At 36.1% G+C, this 17851-nt stretch overlaps 1 protein-coding gene and 1 non-coding gene across 8 annotated transcripts in view; both read right to left on the reverse strand.

Annotated features, from left to right (window-relative positions):
• The window catches only part of RALYL (RALY RNA binding protein like), a 729450-nt gene that overhangs the window by 411514 nt on the left and 300085 nt on the right, over window positions 1–17851 (reverse strand). The gene's annotated exons all lie outside the window — the stretch shown is intronic.
• LOC132542971 (small nucleolar RNA SNORD86) lies at window positions 6677–6761 on the reverse strand. Its single transcript, XR_009553941.1, has one exon. It is a non-coding gene; the product is annotated as a small nucleolar RNA SNORD86 (small nucleolar RNA).

Consider the following 17851-nt stretch of genomic DNA (forward strand, 5'->3'; position numbering starts at 1 on the left):
CTTTGATGGATACCAACTGTCCCCTATATGTTACATTAGAAGTAGTTTTTGATTCATTAGCTTGAAAAGGCAAAATGGGCAGATAATAAATTCAATAAGAAAAGAGCACTGTACTTTATAGTCGTATATGCAGTTTAAGAGCTTTACTAGACAAAAGCTGATAGGAGAAGCAGCATAATTCTTTTACACTCAAAGAGAGGGAATTTGTATGGAGCCTCACAGAAATATCAACAAAGCCATTATTATTTAAAAATATAATAAAAGTTATTCTGATTTCCTTTGCTTTAATATATACGTGTTCAAAATACAGAATTTAGTTTAGTATATTATTACAATAGCACACTTTCAAGATGTTAAAATATTTATGGGTCATTCATTAAAGATTAAAACACTACATATTAAAATTATGATTTTTCAACAGCATTTCTGTCTTAGCATTGCACTTTGTAGTTAATTTGTACTGAAAGTACAAATAACAAGCAAAATAAAAATTTCTAAAGTGTTTTAAATAATATTAAACCCCAAAGTTTCCTTCATACTCTTATCCAGAAAATAGATGCCTCATATTAAGTATAATATTATGTTAAAAACATCTCAAAAAACTCATGTGAACACTTTGACAAACCTTCAGATATCTGATTTTTGACAAGGGGACCCAAAAGAAATGGGGAAACCCAGGTTTTTAATTTTTTAAAATTTGTGTCTCTGTCTTTCTCCCTCTCTCTCACCCCTTCCCTCTCAATTTCCGAGTGTTTCTATCCAATAAATAGATTTTTTAATTAAATATATCATCTAAAGAAATACTTTTTTCTCTCCTTATTATGATAGACCCAGTGAGAAACAGAGATGGTGAAAGAAGGAGAGAGGAGAATGTGAAACAGAGACAGCTATAGCACTGCTCCGTAACTAACAAAGCCCTTCTCTTGTGTTTTTTATTGTTGTAGTTATTATTATTGTTGTTATTGATGTCGTCATTGTTGGATAGGACAGAGTAAAATGAAGAGAGGAGGGGAAGACAGAGAGGGGGAGAGAAAGACACCTGTAGATCTGCTCCACCGCTTATGAAGTGATTGCCCTGCAGGTATGGAGCCGGGGGCTCGAACCCTGGGGCTCGAATCCGGATCCTTACGACAGTCCTTGAGTTTTGCGTCACCCGCGCTTAACTTACTGCGCTACCGTCCAACTCCCAATACATAATTGTTATGGGGCATACTTTGGTCTATAGATGCTTACATAGCAAGAATCCACTTGTAGTTTTGGAGTTTGGGGTGTAGGTAGGAGAAACTATAGTGCACACGTGTATGCCGTGGCAGATGAGTGAAGCTCCGTGGAAAGTGGAACAGTGTTTTGCCTCTATTCTTTTCTTGTCCTTTGTCTCCATTTCTCCATTTGACTGTTTCTCTCCATTTAGAATAAAAGGAAAGGAAGAATGGAGCTGGAAACAATGGAGTTATGCATGTGTAAGATCCCAGTGTCATATGCACACATGCATAACTTCTGTGAAATGTTCACAAATAGAAAATTTAAATATCAACATTACATTAAAAACAAGCTATTCAAAGAGCAAACCTTATGGTGGTGTTTTGCTGGGCTCTCAAGCATGGAGTTCTGAGTTCAGTCCTCAGAATAGCATGTACCAGAATGATCTGGTTCTCTCTCATGCACTTCCTCTGTTGTAAATAAATAAGAAATGTAAGTAAGAAAAAAACCAAAAGATTATGGTATTACAAACCGGGGGGGTCATGTCTGCCCGGTGATATTTACCTTGCTATTTATTCTGAAGTGTACCCATATTCTCTAGAATCTTGATGAAATAAAATTCTAGAAAATTTAGTAGAAGTGATATTCAAAGTTTCTGTCCTCTGTGAAACTTATACACTTGTCAATGATAGCGACTCTAATTATGCTTCCAAGATAATTGTTCACTGGTCTATATGACCTAAGCAGATTATTCTGAGTTACACAGTGAGGTCAAATAAACAATAATTAGAATCTGCTTGACTGGGGAAAACAGATCAGACAGTGCCCACTTGTTTTTGGAAAACAGAAAAGTTAAGGAACTAGCTTCGTTTGATTTGTTTCATATGCTGTGATTGATGCTATGCCTAGGAACATGTCTGAAAGACAAAAGCAATTTTATAGCACTGCTTGTTTTGTAGAACCATTATTTGTCCAAGACATTGGAGGCCATTGACTATACTTGCATTGTGATTGTTTAATCATGCATCTGAAACCAAGATATATATATATATATATATATATATTTGTCCCTTGCAGTGCTGGGATCAAGCAATCAGGATAAAGAGTAGTCAGTGGCACCTTAGTTTCTGTCATGTCACTTCTTTTTTTAGCTCATGCTGTAAGCATTGCTCAGAGGGACTCCATTTAGGAGACTTGAATTTTGAAAGATAGTCATTGCATTTATCTCTAAAGCAGTTCTGCCACACTTATTTTATATTTAATAAGCAGAGAGCATGTATACTACACCAGTTGTTGGTTTAAGTGCTTATTAAATATTCATGTACTTATAGTGGTAAAGAATTGGTTTCACTTTTTATTTTGTTTATTTCCTCTAGGATTTGTAGTTTTTCTTTTTATAAAGGGAGGAGATGGGATACGGAGATCTGGTGGTGGGAATTGTGTGGAGTTGTACCCCTCTTATCCTATGGTTTTGTCAGTGTTTCCTTTTTATAAATAAATAAATGCTCCAAGGTACTTAAGGGAGGTACCTATCTATAGTGCCTGACAGTTCCATATTGAGGAGCTTCTTCACCATCTTAACTATTCATGCCACACTGAAGGGAATAGTTACAAGGAGCTGAAACAGTCTGTGGTATATGTTAAGAGATAATGACAGATAACACAGTATCTTGAGAACCATTAGAGATTGCTGTGATCATGTTGTCTAGAAATTAAAAGATTCACCTATTTACCAACCACAACTAGCACTTCCATATAATAATATAGGACTGAATATATAAAACTTAGAATTTACTTCTTGTCTGAACCACACTCTAGTAAATGATATGAAATAGTCCATATCAATGAGTGTAAAACAGCAAATAAGGAGAATTAATGTCCAAGTATCACTATATTCATTTCTAACTGATTTGGTAAATGAGGACAACAATGAAAAAACAGTAAGAGGATTGTCTTGGGCTTTCATTGGAATAAAACTCTGCTCAATCTCCTGTATTCTTTCACTGAATAAAACATCTTCCTCAATTTTAAAACCCTTAGGACACTTAATCCTAAATTGTAGGAAGTAAACATTGTCATGCCTACAGGAGAAATTCACTCACTCCTGGTTAACAGGTCCATTCCACTCCTGTCCTCTTTGTTCAAACTGTCAATCATGACAGTTCCCCCAGGAGTTAAATTCAGATCACTAAGTGATTTCTTGCAGGCTACTGAGCTGCCTGCAGAGATGAACAACTTTCAACTATTATTGATGGGCTTTGGAAGACTGGCCTTAGAGTGAAAGGTCTTAAATTTAAAAACCAATCCACTGAATTTCTGAACTCTCTTAAAATATAAATAAATGTCCTACAATAGAGGCAGTGATGAATTTACCCCTACATACTGGAATGTTTGGATCTGTATTCAATAGTAATAAAAGTGATATAGTGAAAATCTCTGTTGTATGTCTAGATCAGATAGAATTCCTGTTTGCAAATCCCTTAAACTCAACTGCTATGAATGCAGATACAGTGTTGTAAATGACAACATCTGACAATCCATGAATTGCAAATAAGTACCTCACAACAGTTTCTATTTAAATTCTAAATTTAAATAGAAATAAATAATATTCTAAAATAAATTCTATTTGTATTGATGCAACAGACTACAATGGTATCCAAGACTTCCCTTTTTAAAAAGATTTTTAAAATTATCTTTATTTATTTATTGGATAGAGACATCTATAAATCGAGAGGGAAGGGGGTGGTAGAAAGGGAGAGAGATAGAGAGACACCTACAACACTGTTTCACCACTCTCAAAGCTTTCCCCCTGCAGGTGGGGACATGGGGGCTCAAACCTGGGTCCTTGTGTACTGTAATATGTGCACTCAACAAGGTGTGCCACCACTTGGTCTCATATTTAAGACTTTCCATCCCTCCTCCACCTTATGTACATAAGCCTGAATCTCCACAAAACTTTAGAAAGTTCTGAAAATATAGAAAAATTAAGGGTGTATTTTTCTGAATAAAAGCTGTAGGATAATTTTCAATGATCACCTATTTGCTCCCTTAATAAGCTTAAAAACTTTGTTATACCTACGCTAATTGCAGTGCTATTTACAATAGTTAAGATTTGGAAAAAAGTGAGGTGTCTGTTCACATGAGTAAACAAGGAATTTTCAGTATATAATATTATGAAGTACTACTTAGTAATAAAAATAGATTCTTATCCTTTGCTAGAACAAGGCTGGAACTGTAAGGCATTATGCCAAGCACAATAAGTCAGGAGAAAGACAAATATTGGATCTCACTTATATAGGGGGAAGGGTTGAAGAAACAAAGCAAAGAATAGGTGAAACTATTTCACTGAAGTGTCTTAATTTATCAAACATTTCAATCTCCATATAGAATTCCTGCTAGGGGAGAAATTTAACTATCTAAATAGCTTTTTAAGGAAGTTTGTCCTTAGAGTTATACCAAGAAGGTATTTCATGTCAGGTTGTCTTTTTATACTCATAAATAGACCTTGAATAACTATTTGACCTTTTTAATGTTCTGTGTTCTTATAATTTAGAAATGGTAATAATAACTACTCATATAACTAGAATAAAACTTTAAAGAGATAAATTTAAGCACCAAGCACAGAATCTAGAACATAGGAATTAATATGAAGTCATGTTTTTGAAGCTCCTTGATATCTTTATTCATTCCCAACACACACACACATACACACTCATACACACACACACATACACACACACACACACACATACACAGACTTAGCCACTATTCAGAATGCAACACAGGTTAGAAATTTAGTATGAACATTGCTTTTCTTAAGTAAAAGAAAAAATATATATATATCACCTATTTTCTTTTTTGTTTCATTGTTTGATGAAGAATCACTTACCCCTCTCATATTTAATACTTCTCTATTTTCAGTCAATATATTGACCACCTGGAAACTATTTCAAAACTGAACTTGGATATTGAATCCTAGTGCTCTATATAGATCCCCCTCAACGTATTTTTTGTTAGTACTTTCTGGAGATATGACAGTTTCTAATAATATCATATCTGAATTATTCTAATATTAAATTCAAAAAATAAACCTGTAGCATATATGAAGAGAAGAACTAAGAATTCTGAGAAAAAGCACTGGAGATTTGTGATTTATATATATATTTCCCACCTCCAAGTCTTGAAGTCAGGTAAGCTGCATCCAACTCCAAATTGAGAGAACATGTCAAACTACATTCTAGAAGTAAACTGTATCCTAGACTCCAGCAGAAACAAAAGTTTACTGTGAAATAGTTTAGATTACTAAAATTATAAAAGGTAGCCATACCTGTCCTAGAACCAGCAGTGTCCCAGGACACAAGAGTACCTAATACCATTTGTGTGAACTGGCTCAAGGGAAGTGTGGCTGGCCAGAAGCTTTTTGTCTCTAGAGAATATTTGGGGACGTAAACTGTGGACAGGGCTGAGGAGTGAATTTCTTGTGGCTACTTGAAGCTATGGAATTAAACCTCCCAGAGAATGCAGTCTAGGGGCCTGGCGGTGGTGTACACAGTTAAGCACACATAGTACTAAGCACAAGGACCCACTCAAGGATCCTGGTTTGAGTCCCCAACAACCCACCTGCAGGGAAGATGTTTCATGAGTAGTAGGTCTGCAGATGTCTATATATCTCTTTCCCTCTCTACCTCCTCTTCTTTTTTTCAATTTCTCTCTGTCTTATTCAATAACATGGGGAAAAAATGGCTGCTAGGAGCAGTACATTCATAGTGCCAGCACTGGAACACTGTGATAACCCTGGAGGCAAAAGAGAGAAAGAGAGACAGAGAGAGAGAGAGAGAGAGAGAGAGAGAGAGAGAGAGAGAGGAAGAAAGAAACTTCTTGTCCAGCCTATACCAGCCCCAGTATTACGCCCAGACTGAGTCTTCAGAGGAAGAAAAACCCAGACCTCCTGATAGCACAGAAGAGCTCAGGTAGCAGTGGGGAAAGAGTGGGCTACAATTATGAGCAAGAATCCTTAAAAGGGACAGCCTATCTTGAGGCCAGTCTTAGTGCGGAATCGAAAGTTGGCAAAGGTGTGTGGCCTCCTCTCCTTGACAGGTCCTGAACTGCAGATAGACCAGAGGCAAGCAGACGTGCCCCTTAAACCAATTAAGCCACCAGAGCCTCAAGCCAGGTCTCTTGCCCTACCAGCCCACCCACCACTGAAGCAGCAACTTGCAAAGAAAGATACTTTGTGTGGTGATGCAGTACACCAGTGACCATGGATGGAAGTCCTGACACAATGCTGATGTCAGCCTTGGCGACAGAGTATGCAGTAATCTGCACAGGCACATGGTGGACTGTGGGTGGATCCAGTCTGCTGGTGCACAAAGCATTGTGGGTGGGCTGGATAGACTTAAAAGTACAGCCAGCCAGAAGTCACGCTCTCTCTCTTTGGCTGCTGCTTCTTCTCCTGGTCCTTTTCCTAGGTCCTCAGAATCACTGACAACAGGGTTGGTCAGTACTCCAATAGCAGAGGTCTGTATAGTACAGGGAACCCTGGTCAACAACCATCAGTGAATTAGATAAATGTTTTTGAACAACTTGGCTATTTAACTCATTAGATTAGTTTAGTTAAATTTATAACAACCAAAAAAAAAATAATACACAGATACAGGTTTATCATCCTTTTAGTTCTGAGCAAAATATTAATTGGAACTAATTACACATATTTCAATACTAGTACTCCAAATTGCTTAACAGTAATATAGAAACTGGATAAGGGTGTATATTGGTAAATCCATTGCTTCCAAAGGTTATATGGCAAAGTTTTTTGTTGGGAGACACAATTCCTAACAAAAGTAATCACAGATTCTTCTGGAAGATAACATTTTTTAACATATATTAACCTTTATAAAAGGTGCTTCCCTTTAGACTGTGTCCAGAGACATCAGGCATGGAATGTCAACCCTTCAGCCTTATTACACAGGTGAGACCTTTCCTTTTATAGTATTCTCTAATTCCATTCCAGGAGGTTCACTTCCTAACAAAGTCCCAAAACCTAGATATAGACCAGATCCCGTAAGATAAAGCATATGTTCACATGTATCCATAAATTAGGGCAAAATACATACCAGAAGGCAAATGTACACAATAGTCTGCAGTGAGTCAGTAATGAAATAGTTCATAACGAAATAGTGTCTACTTAGATACCCTCCTCGCCTACTTCCTATTACAGTTTTCTCACTTACTCCAAAGCTAACCACATCAAAACAAGGACTGCAAAAGCTGAATAAGGGCAAGAGACCGGCATACTTTAATGATGACTCTTTAGTCACTATCAGGCCATTCCACCAGCTGGGGCCATAGTCAGGGAGTCCTGAGATTCCCAAACAGACATGATGGGCCTAGACCTCGAATAAATCCCTCTCTCCATTGTTACCAGTCATTTCTATCAGGAACAACAAAATTGACCCCTTTGTGGGCCCCCCATAGGACCTTGCCCTCAATTTGGATCAACAACAGTAGAGAATGTTCCATCCTCTGAAGGGAAAAAAGTAAAAAAATAAATAAATAAAAGATAAATAACAAAAAAAATTTTTTTTTTTTAAATTAAAGGTGCTTCCTTATGCTATGAGCAAGAATATTTTTCTTACTGAGCCTGAAATTTATGATTTCCTGCACATATATGTGTGTGTAAAAGTCAGTGATCACAATCTGGTGATACAACAGAATGGTTACACAGAAGACTTTCATACCTGAGGTTCTGAGGTCTCATTTACAACCCCAGCACCACTATAAATCAGAGATGAGCAGTCCTCTGGTCTTTATCTCTGCTTCTGTGTCTATGTATCTCTATCATTAAAATAAATAAAATATTTAAAAATTGATTACTGTACACATATGTCTGCAAACATAGTGATCATTGTTATATCTAAGCTATATAAATTAAATCTATGCTAGGTTAAATGAATATGGCAGAAAGTATATTTATGTAAAGAATTGAGGCACGATATTTAGAATCAGAGACATGTAAGAAATACTCTTGATAACTTTTGTTAATGGTACAATTTTAAACCTCTTCACAATTTTTGTGAACTGCATTGAAAGGAATATATGCTCACTACTGAATTAATGGTGATGCAATTCCATATTTGGATGTATCTTATTACTTTATAGTAGTTTATAAAAACAGCCCTTTTACAATAAACACTTTATTACCCAGGACACACAACGGCTTTCAAACAAGACAGGAGAGCTATAGTGCTTACTTTGGCAGCACATATTCTAAAATTGGAACAATACAGAAAAGACTAGCATGAAAGGAGAGTTATTTAAAAAATTGATGGGAGTGGTTCTTTTCTTTGTATAACGGAGAGTTTGTACTTTAGTAAAGTATACTTAGAAGTAATAGCTGTCGGGGCAGGGCGGTAGCGCAGTGGGTTCAGAACACATGGCATGATGCACATGGACCCCTAAGCATTCTGGTTGGAGTCCCTGATTCCCCACCTGCAGGGACATCACTTCACAAGCAGTGAAGCAGGTCTGCAGGTGTTTATCTTTATCTCTCCCTCTCTGTCTTCCCCTCCTCTCTTGATTTCTCTCTGTCCTATTCAACAATAGCAATAATAATAATAACAATGGTAATAGCAAAGGCAACAAAAAATGGGGAAAATAGCCTCCAGGAGCAGCAGGTTCATAGTGCAGGCACCAAGCTCCAGCAATAATCCTGGAGGGAAAAAGAAAAAGAGGTAAAAGCTACCATTATGTAGCTATTTCTAGTTGATAGATGTTTTTGATAAAATAAAATTTAATATTGCTTAAAGTCATAAATACAAATATTAATGGCCTAAACTCTGCAAAGATTTTATACAGAAAAACACAGGTATTGCAACTCCATAAATAGATTTCGTAGGTTTGATTCTAAGAGCCAAAATCATTTTTGAGAATGCTGCTAAGGGACCAGGTGGTGGCATGCCTGGCTGAGCACATATATATAACACATAAGGGGCTGGGTTCAAGTCCCCAGTCCCCACCAATAAGGGAGGAGCTTTGCAAGTGGTAAAGCAGTAATGAAAGTCTCTCTTTCTTGCTATCTTCTCCTTCCCTCTCAATTTTTCTCTGTCTCTATCCAGTGGATAGATCAATAAATGATTCTTTTAAAAGACTGATTTTTTAAAAAATGCTGATACTCCTAATCTATTATATTCATCAGGTATTATCTGTACTATTATTTGATTACCTTGTTCATTGTCAATGAGTAGTAGTGTTTTGAAAGAAAACCTTTTTGGTCCTGGGTGACAATGTATTTAGTTGAGCAGACACATGCAAGGGCCCAGATTCAAGTCCATGCTCCCTTCCTGCATGGGGGTGGCTTTACAAGAGGTGAAGCAGGTCTAAAGATGACTATTTATCTCTCTCTCTCTTTAACTCCCGTCCTCAATTTTTCTCTAACCTATTAAATAAGAAATAGAAAGGAGAAGAGAAACAAAGGAAAAAATGGATGCTGGGAGCAGTGAAATCACTGTGTCAATAGAAAGCCTCAGCAATAACTCATGGCAAGAAGGAAGCAAGAAAGGAAGGAAACTAGCCAGCTTTTCCTTTTTATTAATATTTTTCTTTTTTCCAGTATGATATACACAGTGGTAGAAAAGGTTTAATTTTCTACCGTACTTGGCTTTTGACATGCTTTCCTCATTGAGCTTAATCATGTCTAGATTTTTATTTCAAGTGAGGAGACACTTTACTTTGAAAACTAAAGTTACTGTAGGTTATGAACTGGCTCAATTTCTATATTGTATATTAAGAAATAGAGTGGCTTGAGAGGAGAGAGAGAGAGAGACAGAGAGAGAGAGAGAGAAAGCAGTGGAAGGAGTAGTCATACTTATTGGTTGAATCTGCCATTTTAAATGGACATAGTTCATGGAATCCCGGGACAAACACAATTATAACATCAGTAGTTACTGACTGTGGATCGAGATAGCAGATATAATGATTAAAATGTTGAAATTTACTAGAATCACCAAAATATGACAAGAGATATGAAGTGAGCCTGCATTGTTGGAAAAAAAAATATGCTGCCTATTGATTGGTTCTACTCAAGATTGTAGCAAACCTACACTATAAAAAATTCAATATTTAGGAGTGTGGTTCAACAATACATGTTTTGAGTATGTAATGTTCCAAGTTCCATAACTGGTACCAAATAAAATGGTATAGTAGTGTTCTGGTCTTTCTCATAATAATAGTAAAGTGTTCTCTATAAAGCATGGCATAAAGTCAAACAATATAATATTATATGCCCATATACAATTAATTGACATTTTTTTAATATTGTTTTTATCGTCACTGAGGCTTCACAACTCTAAGATGATGTATTCAAATAGAGAAAGATAGAAGGACACCACACCACTGAAGTTCTGTTTAGTGGGAGCCAAAATAGGTACCCTTCTATCTGAGTTATCTTGGCAGCCTGTAACTGACAACCTGTACTTTTTTTCCCTTAAAATATATATACAGTTATGAAAGAATACTTTTGGAATTCCACATTTTGTTATTTATTTAAGAAATACCATCATCATTAGCACTTTTTCATGTTCATATATATATTTACCATGCTTTAAACTGTAGTTAGAATTATTGAAATACTATATTTCTACCTGCATCATAATGATTTAACATCCTTATTATTAGAATTTGCATAATATATAACCAACCTGGTACATAGTGGGAGTAATGATGACCAAAGAATGATAATCAAGGCAAAATTATTCATATTTTTGTAATCTTGACTCCCTTTGAGTATTGTGGGTTACGTATTTAGTAACATAAAACCAAATAACAAGGTCAGCTTTGGAAATTTCATCTTTTGGGCACCGGGCAGTAGCGTAGCAGGTTAAGCACACACAGCGTGAAGCACAAGGACCAGCGTAAAAATTACAGTTCGAACCCCTGGCTCCCCACCTGCAGAAGAGTCGCTTCACAGGTGGTGAAGCAGGTCTTCAGGTATATATCATTCCCTCCCCCTCTCTTCCTTCCCCTCCTCTCTCCATTTCTCTCTGTCCTATCCAACAATAATAACAAGGGCAATAAAAATGGGAAAAATGGCCTCCAGGAGCAGTGGACTCCTAGTGTAGACACTGAGGCCCAGCAATAACCCTGGAGGGCAAAAAAAAAAAGAGAAAATTTCATCTTAAACATAGTGTAGGTAATTTGCACAGAATTTAGTATGTAGTATAGTATAGTATTACTTTAATAAATGTTAATAATATGTTTGTCACATAATAGCTCCTCTCCAGATATAAACAATTTAAATTGTTTTATATTGATATAGCAATTTGAAGTTTATGAAATGCTTAACTGCCATTTCTTTCACTGCTTCATAGTAACCACATGAAGTGAATGGGGAACTTGTAGGATTGATGGGTATTGCTTTATCCAGACAGCAACTGTAGCTCAGAGGTTCAGCTACAGCAATAAGTCCAGATGAACTAACAATTACAATTCAGTATTTATATTGTACAATTATATAATGTTCCTATCTATGATATATTCTAGCAGATAAACTCAATCACTGTTACTTTGGTGAAATGCCTAAGTACATTGTTCATAAATACGAGATGATTTTTTTCCCAAGGCATGCAAGCTTGAATATCACGTATTGCTGGGCTAGCTTTGCCGGTGTTTCTTCCCAGGCATGTGCTCTCTGGGATGGAGAGAACTCGACTGGAGCCAACCTGGGCTGCTGCTTACTCAGCTACGTGAGAGAGGAACTAGAAACTCGTGGTGGAGCAGGAACACAAAGCAATGCCTTTATTGATCAGAGACAACGCCTATATATATATATATATATCCGCAAATGGCAAGTGGTAAAAGGAAATAGCTAGGAGAGGGGGTGAAGAGCTCAAAGGTAGAAAGCTTCCATAGCAGCTGTTGTGAAGGTTCTAACCAGTGGGATTAACCAATACCCTGCAGGCAGGGCGGGTCTCAGGCAAAACAATGATTATGTAAATAGACCACAGCATCAGCAATGCAGGGGAGCTGGCATAATGCCCAACAATGTAGTATTATAATTCTATACAGAGGGATGAAAAATAGTGTTTCTTAAGCTCTTTAAGATCTTTTCATGTTAGCATGTCTTTCTTAATTTGTTCTTGGAATCATTACCTTTTACAATGATACAAATAAGAGCACATTGACTACAGTGCATCAAGTTAACAGTGTTTATTTAAAGTCTTCAGTACATTGATTTAGAAATATCAGTCATTAATTTACTGTCAGTTATCTACTCATGAAACTTATCCTTCATTTTCCTCCTTCAAAAAGATATAGCATTATGCACTAGACCTATCAGAACAAAAATCTATAATTAACTTTCAGCTAACTGTTAGCCATACTGTCATTGGCACCTAATGATTACTGTGTGCAATATAAAGTCCAGAAAACTGCTTATAATTGTCTGCAATGATGTCCAAAGTCCTTGGCTGGAGATCACCTCTATGGATGTAGGTTAAGACCTTTTCTGTAACAAACAATTGGCCTGCCAAAGCAGGGGAAAATAAACGTCTAGTAGCTGTAAAGTCATTCAGGCTTATCTCCTCTTCCACAGAACAACAAAGGGGCAAATAAAACCCCCATGTGCTTAATGAGACTTGAAAATCTATCCTTGATGGCAAATTAATATACTTTGTACTTAGCTAGACCTTTTTATCTTCTAATTGCAGGAAACTAACAAGATATATTTCCAACTGGAAACCGGTTAGTTTATCATACCCACTCACAAGTTTTCTGTATGCTTCACTGATGAACTGCATACTTGGAGAGCAAGTAATTATATTTTACTATCTGATAATATATAATTAATTAGACTATGGGACATGAGACATAGAAAATGGGTCATGGATAGACCAGTGATACTTATGTCTAATGAACTGAGAATTATTATTCAGTGTTGTGTATTTATAATCAATAAGGAGACGTACAAGACAGTACCTTACAGTCAAAAACTTGTATTTCGGAACCTGGTGGATGAATAGACCTTAGAAATATTATTCAAGTGGTTTGTTTTTCTTTAAGAAAAATATATGAGGCAGGGAAAGTACAGAGTAGGAACATAAGGCATTGCCAACTTCACTATCACAAGTTTATTAGGTCAGTAAAAAGAAACCCTCACCCAAAAGTATGTTCTAGACACTTTCGCCAAATTACTGTAGTTTCTAGATAACAAAAAACAGCCAGATGACAGCTTGACAGCTTTCTATTCCTCTCCTCTCTCTCTCTCTCTCTCTCTTTTTTTTTTTTCTCTTCCTTCATCCTTCTTCTTCTAGCGTTTGCCCTTCTTCTGTAGCCAGTCAACAGCGTCAGGTTGAGCCTGATGTAAAGTGTCGAGACCCTTTAAATAGAGACAGACCACAAAGCTTCCTTCAATGGAGTGGGGCCTAGGCTTGAACCTGGGTCACATACATGGCAAAGCAGTACACTATCCCCAGTGAGATATTTTACAGGCCCTAGACAATATATTTTTCAATGATTACATAACTATATATACATATTTTGCTTAAATTAAGTTCTGCCTTGTGACAGATTTCATATGTAGAAACATTCATCTTTGTTGTCTTCAGAAGAGAAAAAATATCTGGTCATATGGAAAAAAGAGCAGATTAATTTAATCCAAAAGGATTTATTAAAAATAATACTTCACCTAGATAAAATTATACTTGTAGTCTAGCTCAACAAAACATTTAGCATGCCATAAAGTTTTGTGTTATTTAATGGAGAAGATAAAACAAGGAAAAAAAGTCCAACTGTCTGGAAGAGAGAGAAAGAGGCTAGAACCTCATTCTGGCATTATTGACTTGATGCTGGGATTGAACCTAGGGCATCATAAATGGAAACATGCACTCTAGTGCTGAGCTACCTTCCCATTCTCTGTGGTAATTGGGGTATTCAACACATCAATAGGAGTTATTTTGATGATTTTGATTGGAATATCACTAAAGTTTCACAGCTTTATAAAGAATTATGATAGTATATAGCTTACATGTATGAATTAAAGAATAAATCATTACCTCTTAAAAAACTCTTATTTGATAGAACATAGAGAAATTGATGGGAAGGGGTGAGATAGAGAGTTAAAGAGAGAGAGACACCCGCCATACTGTTTCACTACTCCTGAAGCTTTTCCCCTGTAGGTGAGGGCTGGGGGCTTCAACCCAGGTCCTTGAGCATGGTAATTCATGCACTTACAAGGGCACCACCATCCAGCTCCTCATTATCTCTAGTGTTGAAAAATAACTCTTTTGTTTAAATCATACCATATGTCTTGTGCCATTTGAAGGATAAATTTTGTATTTTAACAATGTTGTCTAATTTTAGACAGCACAAGAAACACAACTAGTTACATAGCTTAACCATTTTATTTAGTGTATTAATTTTGTATATTTTATTTATGTTTGAGATAATCTTGGTTTACAAGATAATAAAGATTTTAGCAGGATAATTTTATAATTCTTCAATATATGTTACTACAACATACACTGCACCAGAGTACCCATTTTAAAGAGCTTCAGAAAATATTAATTTTTTAATTCATTAGCTTAGAGTATGTCTCCCAGTAAATCAGTGTTTTGTAAAAACAGTAACAATTCCAAAAAACACACATGCAAAGAATAATGACTGAAACAAACATATATAAATAGCATTACAGATAATGACTTATGTGGAACTTTCAAGGTTATTAACATAAGTCTCTGGTGTACTAAAAGAAATGTGATCAAGTTTGACAGCCAAAATTGAAGATTATTGTTTGATATCATTTTGTCATTCCAAATAATTATAATATATGGGAGGGTGGTTGTGCATTCTCAACTTAGTCCTGTCAACAAAATTAATTATTTGACAGAACTAATTATTTTGAGAATCAAAATCTGCTCAGCAGGGAAAGAAACTGCAGTTTTACATGCAAACCTAGCTCCCAGGCCACAATGCCAGAACACCCAGCACCGCATTTAATTTCCATTAGCAAGGCCAGTCATTGTTGTAATATGATTACAGGGTGTTGTAAAATGTTCTTTTTTATGAAAAGCAATTAATTTTCATTTAGTAACATTTTAGATGCCAAGTATCTGGAAGTAACTCCTCAGTATGCAGTTTTCCTACAGATATCTGTATTAATCCCCTTATCAATCTTAGACTGGAGACAAGAACAAACAGAAGAGAACATCTTGGATTTTAGTTGCCATCATTAATTCCAAATTTATTTGCAATAGTTGTATTCATACCAGGACATCAATAGCAAACTAACAACAACAAAAATTCTAGTTCTGAGCTATGGGATAAGAAGTTAAATACTGGCATTTAAAAATAGTTCATTTAAATATATCTATATCTCTTTTTATATAGGAATGACATAACCATGAGCAAATGTGTGCACATGTTTTTTTCATTAGATTTGATTACATACTGATTGTAGAAGATATAAGTTATTCAGCCCTGATTATCAGTAAAGTTTACCAGATGTCATGATGTAGAAGAAAAAAAATTGCAAAAATAAACACTGAGAAGCAACCTTTGCTACAGTTTAGAAATTAGGTTTTTAAAGGGTCCAATTTTAGTTTTTCAGAAAGTTGGTATAAGTATTACATGTGTGGTAATGAATTTATGTTTCGTATCATCCTAGATATTTTAGAAAAGAAGTAACTTAAAAATTACCTCATATTTGAACCTTCAAATCAGAAGCTTGCTTCTTAATAAATGCTAATGTGTCTTGCAATTCCTCAGTAAAGTCCAAGACCATTTCCCTAGACTGTGAGGAAATGCCATGCCTTCTGCATTGTTTTTGCATTACTTGGGAGCTCCTAGTACACAAGGAGTATAATACACAAGATATTACCTTGATTAAAAAAAAACAAAAAACAAAAAACGGCCCTGGGTGGTGGCACACCTGGTTGAGCTCACATGTCACAATGCGCAAGGACCCCAGGTTCGTGCCCCCAGTCCCCACGTCCAGGGGGAAAGCTTTGCAAGTGGTGAAGCAGTGTTGCAGGTATCTCACTGTTTCTCTCCCATCTCTATCACCCCCTACCCTCTCAATTTCTGGCTGTCTCTATTCAATAAATAAAGATATTTAAAAAAACAATTATTTAAATAATGTAATGGTTCATATATTACAGATTTAAAATTGGTTTACAATATTATAAGATTTGAGAAGCATAGTTTTGCACTTCTGTATGTGTACATATCTATGATTCACTGAACCCACCATCACAGTTTCTGTGTCCTTACACCAAAGATTCATCTAATATTCCTTTTTCCTTCAGACAAGTGCTCAGTTGCCTACAAAGTATAATATAGTAAAATAAAAATGGAAAGACTGGTCTTAATAATTCTGTTACTCCCATTTTTTTCTGCTTCATTTAGATAAATAGGATCTGTATATATTTAAGGTGTTCCATGTGAACTTTTAAAAAATCCTTTTATTTTACTTTATTAAAATCTAGAGGGAAGGGGGGCGAGATGAATACAATTTAGCTATGAATAGTGGTTATGGTGACTGGACTTGGAACATCAGAGCCTGGGGCATGAAAGACTTTTGCATAAGAATCATGCTGACTGGCCAGGGGTCACAGCATTAATGGTTATGCAAAAAGACCAATGCCTTGAAGCTATGAAGTCCCAGGTTCAATCTCCTGTACCAGCATAAATTAGTTGAGCAGAGCTTTAGCAAAACAAAAGGACTGACTTGGCCCTAGGCAGGAGGAAGATCTGCAATTGACAAATTGAGTTGCTTCACAGGTGGTGAAGCAGGTCTGCAGGTGTCTTTCTTTCCCCCTTTTTGTCTCCCTTCCTCTCTCCATTTCTCTCTGTCCTATCCAACAGCAATGACATCAATAACAATAACTACAACAATAAAACCACAAGAGCAACAAAAGATAATAAATAAATAAAATAATATTAAAACATTTAAAAAAAGAAAAGAAAATGGTCAGTAGCCTCCTAACAGGAACAGTTTGTGAGTGACCAGGTGGTGTTGCACCCAGTAAAGTGCCACATTACCACTCAGAAGGACCCAGGTTCAAGCCTCTGACTAATTCCCACATGTAGAAGAGAAACTTCACAAGCATTTGAGCAGTGCTGCAGTTGTCTCTCTTCATTTCTTTATTTCTCTCCCTCTCTGTCAGGAAAAGAAAAAAAGGAAAGAAAGGAAGAAAAGAAATGAAAAAAGAAAAAGTCACTAGGAGCAGTGAAGTCCTTGTGCAAACAGTGGAATACTTGTGCAGGAAGTCCCAGTGACCCCCAGTGATAATCTTGGTGGCAAAACAAAAAATAAACAAATACAGGATTTTTTTTTTTTTTTTATGAAGGACAACTGATAAATTGAAACTAAATTTGGGTAGCAGAAGAACAATAGTCAAAAGATTAGTACTCCTCCCCTATTAATTACTTGCCTCTTTCAAAATAAATACAAGCCCCTGTTAAAAGCTTTGTTTTAGGCAGAAATTCATCATAATCCCAGAAGAAGGAGGTGGGATGATTTTATAATGTTAGACTGCCAACCTGTTTGCCTTAGGACCAACTATCTGGTTATAGCACTTCTCCCCAATCTATATTCATGTTTCTTGAGACAAGGAAGTAAAAGTGTTGGATTGAGCATTCTTCCTACCTCCATTGCCCA

This window comes from Erinaceus europaeus, chromosome 1 (assembly GCF_950295315.1).
Source record: "Erinaceus europaeus chromosome 1, mEriEur2.1, whole genome shotgun sequence".
NCBI lineage: Eukaryota > Metazoa > Chordata > Mammalia > Eulipotyphla > Erinaceidae > Erinaceus > Erinaceus europaeus.